The 14,831-nt window shown below is 42.0% G+C and overlaps 2 non-coding genes across 2 annotated transcripts; both read right to left on the bottom strand.

Annotated features, from left to right (window-relative positions):
- Positions 1-2,586: 2,586 nt before the first annotated feature.
- Positions 2,587-2,749, bottom strand: LOC121196443. The gene has a single exon (XR_005895904.1). It is a non-coding gene; the product is annotated as a U1 spliceosomal RNA (small nuclear RNA).
- Positions 2,750-4,265: 1,516 nt separating this feature from the next.
- On the bottom strand, positions 4,266-4,456 carry LOC121196516. Its single transcript, XR_005895968.1, has one exon. It is a non-coding gene; the product is annotated as a U2 spliceosomal RNA (small nuclear RNA).
- Between the last annotated feature and the right edge of the window lie 10,375 nt (positions 4,457-14,831).

Raw genomic sequence — 14,831 nt, 5'->3', positions numbered from 1 at the left:
GAGGGGGGGGGGGGTTACAAAAGATAAGGTGCGGAGGCAGACGGTAGATGGGGGGTGGGTAGGGAGGGGAGTGTGTGTGCATCAGTCTATGAGAAGTGTTTGCGATTTGTATGACCTAGACTGCCAGGATGTTTACGGGTCAGTTCATCAGTTGTCCTTGAAGGGAGATACGAGCTGCATAGGAATTTGATAGGAGCACAGCTGCAGAGCTATTCTTCTAGGCCGGGAGAGGGGGGGGGCGAGGGACAGAAACAATACAGCCAATATGCACAAAGCAATTTTTATCGATCCGCGTTAAATTTATCTAGATCAGTAGTCAATCGGACTGGTATCGGTGCTCATCATCCCCTGCAGATGCATGGAGTAGCTTCGACATCTCCTCAAGCTTGACAGACAGTCCCTTCACCGATCTCAACAGGTGTTCGGACTGTCTTCCGATGTTATCACTTCGTCTCTGTTCCTCCTCAGATCGGGCTGAGATGTCACTGATCAGTCCTTCGATCCGAGCCATCTTCTGATGGAATTCCGTCAGCCGAGTATCCATGAACCCGAGGTGCTGTTTTATCTCCGTGCTTAGCGGTAGTGCCAATCTGCCAGCAGCGGTTTTTCCAATTCTCCGATAGATCAGGGCAATACCCAGGCCAATCAGTAGTACCCCTGCTATCAATGTCCAATAGATAAATAGATCCTCCACGTCTTCCAGGGACAGCGCTTCCAGGCATACCAGACGCCAGGAGTCCCAAGCATCTCGGACATACCCCGCAGCGAATGTCCCCTCAGGGCAGAGTGGTTCTCCCGGTGATTCTTTTCTTTGTGGGAAGATTTTGTCCAATGCACTGAGTGACCAGTTAATAAGCTCCATCTCAAAAAATATATCCCAAGAGTAGCAGAGCAGGGTGCTTCAGGAAAAAAAATCACAAAGACGAGACGAGAGAAACAAAAAGCAAGCCAAGAGAAAGTAGGAGCAGTCAGAAACACGTCTGCACTCCTCAGAAGCAGGAAGTAGGATACAGTTGAAGGTATCAGGTCATTCCATTATTTGATGATCTCTACCTGTTAGAATTGGGTTTTGGTTAGGTTGGGGAAGATTAATTCTTAAATAATCACAAGTTGTGATTTTGGTGCACTGGCAACAGGTGCCTGCACAGTCACCACCCCCACTTCCGTTTGTGGTTTTCAACTTTTCCTTTTTTTGAGAGGTTGATACTAATTCATATTAATATTGTTGTTTCCTTTTGTTTTGTATCTTTCAGACCATCCTGCTGATCGCCCCTTTATTTAGGTCTGGGATGGAAAGTACCATTTTTTCCTCTGAGTCTGGAGTCATCTGCGAAAGGCTAATATTGATACAAATATATAATGTCAAGTTGTTGCTGTTAAATGTGATAAGTTGTTCTGATGGTGAAAGTGGATTAAATAATATAACAGCAATAAGAGACAGAGGACCACCTGACAGCATTAATGGACATGGACAGAGCTGCACACACTGTTAAACACTGTCACAGCTCATTAGCATCACGTTCTACCTGCAATTCAAGATCAACGAGTTGGTTCAGGATGGTGCAAAACACGAGACAACAAACAATCAGACACCAGACATGAACTGCATCATGTTAAAATCAGAGCAAAGCAGCAACAATTACAAAAAGACAGAAAGTCAAACATGTGAGGGCACGATTGAATGTGGAGGAAGAGACAGAGATGATGGTTCTACTTCAGTCCAGCTGCTGAAAACTGTTTCCACTGCAGTTCTACTCCAAGGTGAAAAAATGCAGAATATTACCTGACACTTCTAACAGACAGGAGCTGAAAACTTCACACAGAAAATACAAGTGTCTCTGAATAACAAAGAGAGGAACGAGAGGAAGAGGAAGTGGGTGGACAAAGAGAAAAGAAGGAGCTGAGAGAGAGCAATGGAGGAGAGAAACTTTAAAGTCCAACAGTGATTCATCATAGTTTGTGAAAACTACCTGATATTTGTCCTGAGTGTTCAGTCAGTGAAAGAAACCATGAAAACAAAGCTGATTCTTCATTTTACATTTATCATGAATGACTAAGGGACTTTTTTTGGATAACTTGATTATTCATCTGAGAAAAGCAGTAAGTTCTTTGAGTTACTGAGTCACTGCAGTGTGTTCAAAACAACTGTACTTATAGAAATGAAGGCACTGATCACACAGTCTAAAACATAAGCTTCAGGAAAAAAAATGAATACATTTAATATGCTGAAGGAAATGTTAGGTTTGTGTCATGTCCGATAGTCGACAATCAACCAAATACCCAACAAATCTAAGTCATTTAGCTTTGTAGCTCTGCACACATCCTTCTTCAAACACTGTGGTTTATGACACAGCCAGTTAAGTCTGGACTCAAAACCAGTTCAAACACAGTCATGCAGCATAAACATCAAGGATAATTCATCATGAAGTTTAAGGTTTCTGTTCTTTTACTGTTTGAAAGAAGAGAAACAACATTTGTACATGCATAACTCCAAATCAACAAAGCCACTTCACAAAATGGAGAGCCTTCAACAGGTTAGCACATGGGCATTCCTGACACATTGTGTTTTCTTCTACACGCACGCAACAGAGGAGAGCGCGAACGCAGTCCCCCACTACCAGAAATTATGCAGTCGAGATTCCCGCATTTGGGGAATTCGCAGGGTCAGCACAGCCGGAGTACAATGGCTGAGCCTCACCCTGGGTGAACCACCTTGTTGAGCATGGTATCTCCCCTGCCAGGTAAGTATGAGTTGCAGTTGGAAGAGAGCGGGTGGTGGTCACCAGGCACAGCATTCTGGCTGACGGTGCCTACAATGCATAATCCCACATTTCAGTGCCTTGAGCATCAGCTCCCCTTTGTCTGTTACGTTTATGGCTGAAAAGACACAAACACTGCTGCAAATACGCTTTGTTGGATCCACCCATCATGCACTGCACTGCCAAAAACAAAGTAACACTGTGTGAAATACCACTAGTCAAGCTGTCTCTTGGGAAAGAAAGCAAAGGCCCACGTGGTACACTTTTCTTGTCTCAAAGACGCCAGCATCCCCACCAAAGCCTAAAATAAAGTATACCAGCGAAATGACAATATCTAGCACACATTTCTTCTTTTGTGCAATGTGTCCTAACCCATGTGTGTAGTCTTCCAGGAGAGAGAATCTATTTGTTTCTGCTTATCTAGTACCTGTGGCTGTCTTGGGCACCACTCTGTCTGTTACTGCTGTACAACAAGCATGTTATCTCTCATGCACTGCATGGGCTATGGTACTCTGATGGCACTGTAATGAGGAGATGAGTGAGGGGAGGTGTCAGTGCGTGTAACATTAAGAAGAGGAATAGGCTAACATCAGATAAAAGGGGGACACCAGTAGAGCTCAGGCCTGCAAAACAAGGGAGCAAAAAAGAGAAGTTTGACACAAGTTTTCATGCAAATAAAAACACACCAATCAAACCAAGGGAAATAGAAAGGGACAGGCCCAGTTCTACCCAGACCTGTCCTTGAACCTGATCAACAGTCTGCCACTGGTCACGTGCAGTACTGGAAAGGCCACGTGCAGTACTTAAAAAAAAAAAATGGCAACAGAGGCCAAACCTCCATTAGAAACATAGTTATTTGATACAAGGTGGGAAGGGAGAATTTTAGACACAAATAGGATCAAAAGGGGGCATGATCAGACATGCCCTTTGCTCTGAAACACACCTACAATTAACAATATAAAAAATGATGTACAGATGGTGAAAATGACTTGTTTCCGCAGAGGAAACTCCGGCTTTTGAATTCTGTATTGAAGAATAAAGCTCTATGGACTCAACTTCTCTGGTCTCCATCATTTGACTGTGACTCTATGTTTTTCTCTTTAAAAAGAAGAGCTGAACGCTTAGAAATGTTTTGGGGAGAAAACTACTTAGAGAAAAAGAGTATGGTGTGGGGACTCAGCCGGACTTTGACTCAGCTTCAACTGGCCCACAGCTGGGTCTACAGCCTGGCCTGAAAAATCCACAATAAAACCAGGCCTGGCTTTTACATGGAGACTACAAAGTCTGGGAAATGATCAGACGTCTTCAGGGAGTCCGCGACCAATCATCGTAGCTGAAGTGCACTGTGTTGTTGAGCGGGGTTCCCTGGGTGATATCAGTAAATCAACTGACTGGTTGTGCACAATTCACTTGATAAAAACGTAGCCGCATTTTCCTTCAGCCACAGTAAAAGTTTGACTCCTAACTAAACATGTGTGTCAGCACTTGATTTTCTACAAAGCAAGAGAAAGGTGCACCGTTCCCGGCGGCACTGCAATGCCAGGTCGATGCGTGGAGTGAGCGGAGCAAGCTCCCTTTTCAGCTCCCTCTCCTAAAAATGGGTTTAATACGTTATCCCCATATAGGGGACATATCAGATATTAAACTGATAAGAACAGATACTACACTTGATCTTAGCCAAAAGGCCGAGAAGCGATGAGGCCCAAGCGTTTGACGTCCAAATCAAGCTCTTGGTACAACCGTCACTTGTCGCGGTGTCCCATTTTGTTTGCCCATCAACAAAGCCACCTCACAAGATGGAGATGAACCACACTAGTTTAGGGATGATGTTTGTTGTTTATTCTGAATCAAAAATGGAGATAAAAGGCTTATAGCACCTAGTATTCCTAGGTGGTGTCCCATCCAAGTTCTTATCTTCCGAGATCAGGTGAGATCGGGCGTGCCCAGGGTGGTATGGCTGTAACCAACACCAATCCATTTAAAAAGTCTCTTTATACATGCTAAAACGCCACTAACAAATCCAATGTTTAATAGGGACAATAATCATCTGGACTTCTCTACAAATCCAAGCACCAGAAGCCATGAAACATGACCTTATCCACCTGACGAGAATTCTCTGACTATCCATCATCTGATAAAGGCTGTTACTGAGTCTGATCACTTATAGATCCATTCCTGTCCAACATTGAGTAAGATGTAAGATGTAAGATGGAAATATTTAAAACAGCTACTTTTTGTGTGTGTGCCCAAACACTTTTGGGCTGAACATCATGATCTTGTGTGCTTAAATATCACATCAAGTTAACAAACAAATCATCTGAACAAAACATTTCACTAAATGAACTAAACACTGACATGAACTACTAACATGTACTGACTTACTGAAAACCTTGGAGCTGATCTGGACTTTCCTGTGGTTTCCTCTTGTCCTTGTAACAGCAGTAGCTCCTCCCTTCCTTGTCAATAATTGTGCAGAAATATCTGAGGGCTTCTTTCTTCCTAAATCATGAGCAAGTCCTGTCCTGTCCAACTGTTTCTGCTCCTGTTTGACTTCTGAACTTGTCTCTGGCTGTGTGTCCACTTACTGCAGCCTGTGACATCAGACTGTAGAATGTTGATACATCAAAGGCATCAAAGGACAAACACACACACACACTCACACACACACACACATACTGGTACTTATATCTTTGTGAGGACACTCTCTGGCATAATGCATTCGCTGTGGAGGGTGTGTGGAGGAGAAACAAAGCAGTAGCTCCCTCAGAGAGGATCAATGAATGAGGCCAACTGACTGTTTGTATAATAACCATCTGTGGTTATACACCTGAGAGCAGAATGATAAATGAATGACATCTACTTTGCACCTATGTTGCTGGGACAAAAGATGATGAAAGAATGATGAAGAATTATTTTCTTTCAGGTAAAGAACAGATTGAATATGGAGGCTCCATTGGACATAATAGCTGTTTATCAAAGGGCTGCTGGTGTCAATGTTATGTGTTGATTTTTTTAACATTGGTTTAATAAGAATCTCTCTGCAATGTGAAACCAATTTTGTGGGAAGGCTGAGTTACCTTGAAGCATTTCACCACCTGACAGCAGCAAAGCTGGAGCCTTTTTTCATCTGTCTGATGATTTAACCAACTGATATTGAAGGGTCACTGCCCTCAAGAATGACCTTTGACCCCATTATAAACTACTAGTGGAGTCAAAGCATCTTCAGCACGCAGCTGAACTCCTCTTCTTCTTTCTCCTCAGCAGTCCTGCCTCTCTTTCTTCCCTCTGAGCTCCTCAGGCTGCTGAGCTGTAGGACTCTTCAGACTAACTGCTACAGACGGCTCCACTATGGCTCTGATTTGTCTGCTAAATAAAGCTGTTTGACAGTTGATTTAAACTGGAGTGAATCAGTGTCTCAGTGTCCAGGTAAATGGGAGCTTCACCTTTTTGTCTCTGTGTCTTCTGTGAGCCAGTGGAGGAGTTTTATGTGTGTGTATGTGTGTATGTGTGTGTGTGGTGTGTGTGTGTGTGTGTGTGTGTCTGTAAACCACTGTGCAGAATAGAGTCTCACAGTGAACTATAGATAGAGAGATAGAGAGCTTTATTGTCACTTGCACAGAAGTGCAGGTGAGATTACATTACATTACATTAACACAATAATCACATTATGACATTTGTTCACAGTACACGTGGAAACGTGCTGGAATTTTTTCATGGACACTTGGGGGAGGGGCAGAAGATAAGGTGCAGAGGCAGATGGTGGATGGGGGGCGGGTAGGGAGGGGAATGTGTGTGCGTCAGTCTATGAGAAGTGTTTGCGATTTGTATGACCGAGACTGCCAGGATGTTTACAGGTCAGTTCATCAGTTGTCCTTGAAGGGAGATACAAGCTGCATAGGAATTTGATAGGAGCACAGCTTCTGAGCTATTCTTCCAGGCCGGGAGACAGCGGTTTTTCCATTTCTCCGATAGATCAGGGCAATACCCAGGCCAATCAATAGTATCCCTGCTATCAATGTCCAATAAATAAATAGATCCTCCACGTCTTCCAGGGACAGCGCTTCCAGACATACCAGACACCAGGAGTCCCAAGCATCTCGGACATATCCCGCGGCAAATGTCCCCTCAGGGCAGAGTGGTTCTCCCAGTGATTCTTTTCTTTGTGGGAAAGTCCAATGCACTGAGTGACCCGTTAATTAGCTCCATATCAAAAAAATATGCCAAGAGTAGCAGAGCAGGGTGTTCAGGAAAGAAAACAAGAAGCAAGCCAAAAGAAAGCAGGAGCAGTCAGAAACACGTCTGCACTCCTCAGAGGCAGATAATAAGAACTATCTGCTGCCTCTTAATGTTGTCTCTCTTTATTGGACACCACAAGGTCACACTCAGTCATGGAAACTAGAGGAAGTTGGAAAACGACAGAGGAGAAAAGTGAAAACTGGTGTTTGTGTGTGTGTGTGACAGAGAAGATGAGGGAGGTGTGTCAGGTGTATTTGTCTGAAAAAAAATTATACAATTTACTTCAAGTGATGAAGCAACATTTAAGCAGGTCACACATCAGAGCTGCTGTTAATTCATTGACGTGACGTCATCAGGTCGACTTTTTTCCTGATTTTAGTCAAAACTAAACTTTATAAACTTTGATTTAGAGTCTATGGTAAAGGAGGAAACATCAGATGTGTCACTGTTGTCAGTCTCTGTTTGCTCTGTAAAGGGTTGCTCAGTGTCCTCAGTGCATCTTTCTCTGCTTTTCTTTTTCTGTTGATGCTACACCTGTGATTGAACATGATCTTGGTACAGATCAGTGTTACTGACAGTGATTTAGGTTTGATCAGCATATAGGTTTTCTGCCTTATTCATTCACTGCCAAGATTTGACACCTACACAGCTACACACACTGTCACATTGCCAGATGTTGTTCAGCTGGACGACATAAAGATTCCCACCATTGTCACAACTGACTGGCATTAGCTATGGACACAGACAGGGAGCAGCCTGTCACAGCAGGAGAGGCCAGGATGGGAACAGTGGGGGAGCAAAAAGCCATAATCTGTCCCAGAGGTGAGATACAAGACTGGCACAGACAGTGATGGAGGTTTAAAGGATAATTGCAGTTTATTTCAACCTGACATATTTCCCTTATACGTGACTATTGTGGCTCTATGTGTTGTGCTAACTTTCCACTCATCACCAGCCCACACTTCCTTTCACTTTTCAAATAAACATGACTAATAACATTTTTACATGAATCATTTTAAACACTTGTCTCTGAGTCTGAACCAAAAGTAACCACAGAAAGTAGCTGCCTGGAACGGCCATTACTCTGATTTATAGGGATCTACATGCCCACTTTAAATCTTTAGAATGACAACCTGCTGTTTGGGATCTGAGTCTCTCTTAGAGTCCCAGGGTTGGGGTGTGTGACTGTGCTGTGATCACTAACATTTATTCTGTAATATTGTTCTGCCGTCCTTCTGGTATCCTGCCCAGCATGAGATCACTCACACTTCAACCATCTGTGGAAATTTGATCTTTTCATCATACATGCAGACATGTGTGGATGAAACACACTGCAAACAAGGAGTTTCACTCAAGATTCAAACATTTTATTACTCTTCATTCACCAATAACACTCAGAAGCACAAATAGCTGAGCGTGAGCCTGAGTCCTCCAGCTCAGAATTAGACAACCATCTTTGGCCGTATTTAAACAGGTATTGTTTAATTGCTTGTGAGCAGTGACATAGGCAGAGGCATAAATCTGTATATCTACATTCTTTATCAAAATTTGGGGGCGCAGCGCAGTACATTAAGAGTGCGGCTTTGGACTTTGGACTGGTCTGAGATCGGAGGGTCGTGGGTTCGATCCTTGGACCAAGCGCAAAAGAATGGATATGGTGGTGGTGATGAAGGAGACGTGCCTCCCCTGCCCCTGCGACGATGGCTGTGGTGCCCCTGAGCAAGGCACCGATTCACCCCAGCTCCCCGGGAGCCTCGCTAGGCAGCACCCTGCCCCAGCGTCTCTAGTGCATGTGCATGCTTGTGTGTGTGTTTCGTTCACTTGGTGTGGGTAAAATGCAGAGTAATTTCCCCAAGAGGGATCAATGAAGTAATTTAAAAAAAATGGCACAGATGTTGTACTCATCCATTGTGTGAGTACTTTTACTTTAAATAAATACTTAAAAGTACATTTAAAAGTAAGTACTCAGTACTTTTACTTAAGTAAGATTCTCGATGTAGTACTTCCACTTTCACTTGAGTAAATGTTTTGAGGGATATTTGTACTTTTACCTTTCCACTGTATAGAGGAGCTTTTCAAAGCTAAAGTTGATCAAGTCGTACCTGAGGTCACCCATATCTCAGGAACGGTTCACTGGCCTTGCTGTCATCAGTATCAATCACTCAATAGAGGAGCAGAATTCGCATGATGACATTATTGATGATTTTGCATCAAGGAAGGACAGAAAGGTCAAAGGTTGAAGACAAGGTTTTAGTTTTTGTTTGCTGCTCTTAGTGCAATAGTGTTATAATTAGATTTGCTTTAGTGTGTTTTCATTTGTGTGATGAAGGAGGGGCTCTCGCCCAGGGAGTAATTCAGTGTAGAGCATGGTGACAGCTGTGAAGGGAAACGTGCACGAGGACATTAATGAGGATTTGATCCAGCTCAGCAATTTCCCCCCTAATGTGATGATTATCATTATTCAATCCACTTGGATTATGTGAAAGAATAATGATGTAATATCTAATCAGATTCATCAGATCACAGTGTGAGATTTCTCTGATCATCAGATAGAAAATAGTGTCAGAGATTTTGCAGAACTCTTCAGGACAACATTTCTACACACTGCAGCAAACTAACAGTTTACCCATATCCCATTAGGATCTGCACACTGGACACGTCTTGAACATGAATGTGAATATATACCTTTATTGTTCACTGGGGTGGAAATTTGTCTTCAGCTTCTCCAGCTCCAGCCTTCTGAAAGCAGCTGAATCCACCTTCCTTATCACTCAGAGCAGAAAAGAAAAAAAGAAAGGAGGAAGAAAAGAACTGAATGAATGGAAGAACAAAAACAAGTAACAGGAGAATTGGAAACTTATTTTACTGTATTTGTGTTGCACAAAAGCTTCTAAGCAGAAAATGCTCAGCTTACATAAATATTGTGGTGGAAATGTGGTTTATACCTGATAAAATAAATCTCAGGGAGAATACAGGATGAGTAGAGGGACAAAGATCAAGTGAGATAAAAGTGACAGAGAAGTAAAATGAAACAAAACAGATAAAAGATGTCAGAATGGACAGAAATTTAAAAAAGATGTTGAGAGAAAGACTAAACCGCTGATTCAAACACTCTCAGCAGACTCACAGGTAATCAGCTGGGGGTCTGGTGTGATGGAAACCACTGGGATGGAGTCAGCAGAAATAGGCGGAGGAGCTCTTTATTCAGGACAGAGACCAACAGCAGAGGAAAGTAGAGCTCCAAGAGTCATTAGCATCAGAGAACAAGTATCACACTTTACTGTGAATCATCCACTGCTGGAGGTCACAGCTCAGAGTGGAGAGAGAGCTGTGTAATGTGCTGTCAGAGTCAGAGCTTAAATCAATACACATCTTTTCTCAGCTGTATCCTGATACTGGATGGATGGAAAGTCACGTTTGCACTTTCAGACTTTCTACTTGTTTTGTAACTGACAAGAGTCTGTGGAAAATCATGATGCAAAGAGGAAGAACCAGAACCATCCATTTCCTCCACCTGACCAGTTTGACCAACATGAAACAGACCTGACTTCTCTCTGAGAATCAGCCGTCTCACTTCTCTGACTCTGACCAGCAAACACTTTGTGTTGCTTCCTCCTCCCATTCCCCTCCTCTTCACTGGCTTCACTTCACTCCATGTGACAAATCATGGTTGTGGAGCTGAATGAAATGAGTTGGACTTGTCCAGATTAGTCCTGCTGTCAGTCCTGAACCATGAAAAGCTGCTTTCTCTGTGGATAAAAGTTCCGGTAGGGGTCGCTAATGTCCGTGTGAAAGCAGCAGAAGAAGCAGCGACAGAGTCTCCAGCTCTTGTGTTCATCAGCAGCGTTCACACTGGGATTTCTTCCTCCGCTCGGCTTCATCTGCAGCGCTTTCTCTTCTGGAAATGAACCGCTGGACCTGAGCCGAGCTGACAGCAGTCTTCATGTACAGTAGCAGTGTGTGACACAGAGAGCAGAGCAGCCTCAGAGGCTGATGGTACAGCTGACAGCTGGTCTCTCTGATGAAATGTGTGTGTGTGACATTTGTATTAGGCCGTATGCAAGTTAGCTTGTGTGTATTGTTAAATAGCTGTAAATACCAAACCTAACCACAGAGTGGACTCTGGATACAAACCCCAGTCTCCCACCTCCACTGCTGTTAATAAACTTCATTACCTCATTCATTCAGAAAATCTGTTTCCTCTGAACATCATCCAGCCACATTATGTTTCACACATAATGGATTTGCTTTTCCACACTTTACTACAGTTTAGTGTATTTAGTGTATGTGGTTGTAGTGAGCGAGGGAGTGAGAGAATGAATACAGGAAGACAGATGGATCAACACGGTGAACAAAACATACAGGTGTACAATGACAGTGTTGTGGTAAAGCTGAGTTACAATCCAATATCATAATACAGAGAGGGAATATATACTTCATTAAAATGAGCAGTGAAAGAGCACAGACGAGTCACATCAATTCACTGAACTCCTCCTGTCACAGTCACAGAATAATGATCACATTACTATAGAAACTTCTGGATAAATGATGGAACAGTTCGTCATTTTCTCCGACCACAAAGAAAATGTGTTTTTCTTCGAATCATGAAAATCTTTAAAACGAGTGTTGTGAGAAAAAAAGGCAAAAGTGACAGAAGAAATTTTCTCCTCTCTCTTCAAAAACTTTCAAGAGTCATCATGAAGAAATAAAATACATCATTGTGTTTAATAGTGAACTGGAAACACAGAGCCTGTAAATGACAGAGTCAAACTGGCTCTTGTGGTGTAATTGTGGTCATAATAATAAAATTCTACAGCTGCTGCAGTGACAACTTTTCCTTCGTCCTTCTTTTCCTCAAGATGTCAAGATGATTTTGTCAGATTTTGTCAGTTTTGTCAGTCAACTTCCCAGAACCTTTTCAGTCTATTAACCTTTAAACATATCAGCTCTCTCACACTGACTGAGGCTGAATTCTGAACAGCTACAAGTTTTGGAGCTTAGTGACCATCATCAAAAGACAAGGAAACAGAAGAAAGAAAACATTAAAAAAATGAATGTACCATTTCCTTATATGAAATAGTTTCACTGCTTAATAATCACGATCCCTCAACAACTAGGACTTAATACAGTCCTGTAGCTGAGCTGCATGGAGCAGAAAACAAGAATCAGAGCTGAGAGTCTAAAGTGGCAGAGTTAAACTTCCAAACTTATTCTGCCCTCACACTCATCAACAGTTTTCCTCCTACACTCAAAACACTGCAAATGAACACTCATCCAAATGCATCACATGCCACCTCAAACACATCAACATATTTTAGATTCCAGTTTCAGGACTAAGGTTTTCAAGGCAGGAAGAATTCTCAGCAGCCTAAATTTACTCCACAGTGAGGAAATCACTGATTGTTTTACTGTCCCTTAACCAAAGAGGGTGAACATGAGCACAGCCTGAAACGCTTCATGCAAGAGCTGATCTGGCTTTAAGTCCTACGACTGATTCTGGAGATTTACTACAGGACATAATTGTATTGCACTGGAAATGAACTAAAAATCAAGGTTCAAAGCCAAAAGGAGATTTGAACCTAGTGTTCAGTACAAGACACAAGTGGACTCAGTGATAGGTAAATGTAAGAAGGCTGAAACTTTAAAGCACAATAATAAGTAGATGATTGTAGAAGTGGAAACAGTGTGTGCTGGTTAGTTTGCATTGGACTGGGAGATTATTTCTCCTGAGCCTTAAACTCTGCTTCTTTGTTTTTGGGCCAAATCTTGAGAGATGATGAAAGTGATTCACACATTGGAAATAAGAAGATTTTACCAACACATCAAACTGTTTCCTGTTCACAGCACTTAAAGTGAAGTCCTCCATCAAGTATCATAATACATCACAGACCTGACCTACAGTACATTGACGTAACTTCCTAAAATAACACACAGCACACTCCACGTTGTGCTGTGACATCCAACTCCATCATTTCCATTAGAATTTCTTTAGAAAGGATCTTGTTGCAGACAGTACAGACTTCCTAGAAATCCTTTCCTTTAACACAAACTACAGTGCATCACACCAAAAAAAGTTAAGAAGCTGAGCAACCATGAGAATATCTCACAGTCATGTGTATGATTACTTGTCCTAATTTCACAAACATATCATTTGGACAAAACATTTCAAAAAATTAACTTCTACACACTGACATGAACTACTAACATGTACTGACTTACTGAAAACCTTGGAGCTGATCTGGACTTTCCTGTAGTTTCCTCTTGTCCTTGTAACAGCAGTAGCTCCTCCCTTCCTTGTCAATAATTGTGCAGAAATATCTGAGTGCTTCTTTCTTCCTAAATCATGAGCAAGTCCTGTCCAGTCCAACTGTTTCTGCTCCTGTTTGACTTCTGAACTTGTCTCTGGCTGTGTGTCCACTTACTGCAGCCTCTGACATCAGACTGTAGAATGTTGATACATCAAAGGCATCAAAGGACAAACACACACACACACCCATATGCAGATAGATAGATAGATAGACAGATAAACATAGACAGATAGATAGACACCATCAACATGAGCAGAGATGGAAACATCAAAGGCATCAAAGGACAAACACACTCACACACACATGTTGGTACTTATGTTGACCTTCTCTCAAACGCTAATGGTCCAAGATCTCAGGAGACTGCTGAAAAGCAATGAATTGCCGACATGCTACCACACAAAAGCATTTATACGCCATCATAAAGCCACGCCCACAGGTGAGAGCACAAACTGCATCAGCCAATCATCATTCCACTCACTTTCCTCTGACCCTTCTCTGAAATTCACAGTGGGTGAACTTTGAATTTCTTGAATTATTTTACTGATTGTGAGAATGATTTCAGCACCAAACAATACAAAATCACATTAGTTCATCAGAATTCTCACTCTTTGTACTAAATTCTGTCCCTTTTTTACATTACCAATTCATTAAACATGTACAAAATTAATATTGCTGTAGAATGTTGATACATCAAAGTCATCAAAGGACAAACACACACACACATACTGGTACTTATGTCTTTGTGAGGACACTTGCTGACATAGCCCTTACCCTAACACTAACCAAAACCAAATTCTAACCCTGAAACCAAGTCTTAACCCTCAAACAGCAACATGAACACAGATGAACACTACAGAGCTGCTTTTGAGGTTTAACAGGTAGAGATCATCAGATAATGGAATGATTTGATTTTAAACATGGAGTGGCTCCTCCCCTTCATGGTGTTTGTTTTTATTGTGTGAAAATGTTTGGTCAGAGTAGAGAATGTGAGAGGAAATGGGTCAGGTCAGGGACTGTTGAGAATGTATTTGAATAAGTGAAAGTTACAGGTAGGTGGTTATCTTGTGTAAAGATGAAGTGTTTGTGTGAGTGAATTTACATGTAGAGATGTGTATTTTATCTGGCAAGTATTCAAACTGCATAGACAATAGGTTGACTGAGTTGTGTTAGGAGTGCGTCCACATGTTTGTAGACAGAGCAGACACTCTTTTAATCACATATTTTTATGCACAAAGCATCAATGTACAATGTGACATTTTTCTTCTCAGGGCTGCATTGTGAAGGTAGGTTAAAGTTAAGTCAGGCAGTCTTTGGTATGTGAGAGTATGAGTGAGTTTCACCATATGTGGTTTATGAAAGAAACATGTTGTTTCCCATTAATGTTAAGCGGATGAGTATGGCAACCTGTATTACAGAGTATGTATCAATAAAAGTCATATGCTTGGTTGTAGACAGAGAAAATATATACCAAGTGTCCATTTACAGTCAAGCCCAAAATTATTCATACCCCTGGAAAATTTTGACTTAA

Source organism: Toxotes jaculatrix, chromosome 16 (genome assembly GCF_017976425.1).
Source record: "Toxotes jaculatrix isolate fToxJac2 chromosome 16, fToxJac2.pri, whole genome shotgun sequence".
In the NCBI taxonomy this organism is placed as follows: Eukaryota; Metazoa; Chordata; class Actinopteri; family Toxotidae; genus Toxotes; species Toxotes jaculatrix.
Note: the sequence above shows the minus strand (reverse complement) of the source record. Positions and strands in the feature narration are given on the sequence as shown.